This window comes from Rhinopithecus bieti, unplaced genomic scaffold, assembly GCF_001698545.2.
Source record: "Rhinopithecus bieti isolate Rb0 unplaced genomic scaffold, ASM169854v2 scaffold_61876, whole genome shotgun sequence".
Lineage (NCBI taxonomy): Eukaryota > Metazoa > Chordata > Mammalia > Primates > Cercopithecidae > Rhinopithecus > Rhinopithecus bieti.
Genome location: NW_016823326.1, coordinates 1 through 2,721, shown reverse-complemented (window position 1 = coordinate 2,721; position 2,721 = coordinate 1).

The following is a 2,721-nucleotide window of genomic DNA, read 5'->3' as shown; positions in this document are numbered from 1 at the left end:
ATTTTTTTCCATCTGTGATAGGATTGAATTTTAGAAAGTCACTGTATTAGTTTCCTGAGGCTGTTGTAACAAATTACCACAAATTTGATGGCTTAAAACAAGAGAAATGTATTTTCTTAAAGTTCTGGAGGACAGAAATCTGAAATCATTATCACTGAGATGAAATCAAGGTGTTGGTAGGGGCATACTCCTTCCAGAGGCTCTAGGGGAGAATCTGTTTCTTGTCTCTTCCAGCTTCTGGTGGCTGCTGGCATTCCTTGGCTTGTGGCCCTTTCACTCCAGTCTCTGCCTCCATCATCATATGGCCTTCTCCTCGTCTCTGTGTGTCAAATTTCTCTCTCTCTCTTATCAGGACATTTGTCATTGCATTTAGGGCCCACCTGGATAATCTCTCTATCTCAAGATCCTTAACTTAATCATATCTGCAAAGTCCTTTTTCTCTGCCATATAAATTAACACTCATAGGTTCCAGGGAAGAGGACATGGATATAACCCTGGGAACAGAGTGTAGAATAGATTGGAGGAGTTATGCTAGGAGATAGGGACACGAATTAGGATACAATGATGATAATTCAGGTAAGAAACCAGGAAGTACTGAACTACAGCAGTGGTTGTAGGGGTAAAGAGAAAGAAACCAAATTCAGATATTTAGAAGGTAGGATCAAGGGAACTTAATAACCAGTTAAATGTAGGGGGTAAGGAATGGAAGAAGACTAGAATGATTCCCAGGTTTCTGATTTGGGTGCCTGGAAGTCTGGTTGTGCCACTAACCAGGATAGTAAATAGAGGCAGAAGAGCAAAATTTGGGGAAAGTCAATCAGTGCAGTTTTGGTCATGTTGAGTTTAAGTGTATGCAGAATGTCCGGGTGGAGATAACATGTAATTGGCTACAAGCCAATTGAAATGTAGGTCTAAATGACAAAATAGAGGTCTGGATTGTCGACATAGACAATGTGTGAGTTGTCAACCTAATGTTGGTAGTGGAAGCTGAGAGCATGAGGGAATGAGAAAACTGAAGTTAAAAAAAAAAAAGACAACCTAGGACAGAAGCCTGCAAAACATCTACAGTTAAGAGGCAGGTGATAGAGAGGAGTCAGCCAAAGCAACAGAGAAAGAAGGTCCAAGCAAGGCTTTGAGAGGCCATTTTTTTCTTTTCTTTTCCCCCCGAGACAGTCTTGCTCTGTTGCCCACGCTGGAGAGTAGTGGCGTGATCTCAGTTCACTGCAACCTCCACGTCCCGGGTTCAAGCAATGCTCCTGCCTCAGCCTCCCAAGTAGCTGGGATTACAGGCGTGCACCACCACACCCAGCTAATTTTTGTATTTTTGGTAGAGACAAGGTTTCACGATGTTGGCCAGATTGGTCTCAAACTCCTGACCTTGTGATCTGCCCCTTTGGCCTCCCAAAGTGCTGGGATTACAGGCGTGAGCCACCGCCCCTGGTCTTTTTTTTTTTTTTTTTCTTGAGACAGAGTCTCACTCTGTCGCCCAGGCTGGAGTGCAATGGCACGATCTCGGTTCACTGCAACCTCCACCTCCTGGGTTCAAGCCATTCTCTTGTCTCAGCCTCCCAAGTAGCTGGGATTACAGGCGTCTGCCACCACGCCTAACTTTGTTTGTGTGTTTATTTGTTTGTTTGTTTTGAGACAAGAGTCTCGCTCTGTCGCCCAGGCTGGAGTGCAGTGGCGTGATCTCAGCTCACTGCAACCTCCGCCTCCTGGATTCAAGCGATTCTTCTGCCTCAGCCCCCATAGTAGCTGGCACTACATGCGTGTGCCACCACGCTCGGCTAATTTTTGTATTTTTTGTAGAGACGGGTTTTCACCATATTGACCAGGCTGGTTTTGAACTCCTGACCTCGTGATCCGCCCGCCTCAGCCTCCCAAAGTGCTGGGATTACAGGCATGAGCCACCGCGCCCGCCCAAGAGGCCATTTTTTTCTAAGTATCATTATCAATTCCATACTACTTGAATACTTTTGAGGTACTGAACATAATTGGGGTTTATCAATACTAAGGATTTCTGTCCTCAATAAATAATGAGTAACTAGATACATAAGAAATATCAATCAAGAAAAAGTGAATGGCCCAGTTTGCAACACTCTGCTTTAAGGACTATAAGTGAATGACAATTGTATTCAATATTGTACTTAGAGATTCTAGCCAGAGCAATTGACAAGAAAAAGAAAAGATATCCAGAATGTAAAGGAAGGAGTCAAACTGTATCTATTTGCAGATGACATGATGTTGTATATGGAAAATCCTAGGGCATCTACTAAAAGAAAACAAAAAAACCTATTAGAACAAAGAAATGAATTCAGCAAGGCTGCAGGATATACAAAAGTCAATATAGGAAAGTCAAGTATATTTCTATACATTTGCAATGAACAATTTGAAAATGAAATTAAGGAAACACCACAGTCACAACATGTACTACAAAAAGAAAAAAATTAAGGGAACTATTCCATTTATAGTAGCATCAGAAAGAATAAAATGCTTAGAAATAAATGTAACAGCAGAAGTATAAAACCTACACTCTGAATACTACAAAATATTGTTTTGTTTTGTTTAGTTGTTGAGACAGTCTCATTGTGTCACCCAGGCTAGAGTGCAGTGGCTTGATCTTGGCTCACTGCAACCTCCACCTTCCAAGTTCAAGCGATTCTCCTGCCTCAGCCTCCGGAGTAGCTAGAATTATGGGCGCACACCACCATGCCCGGCTAA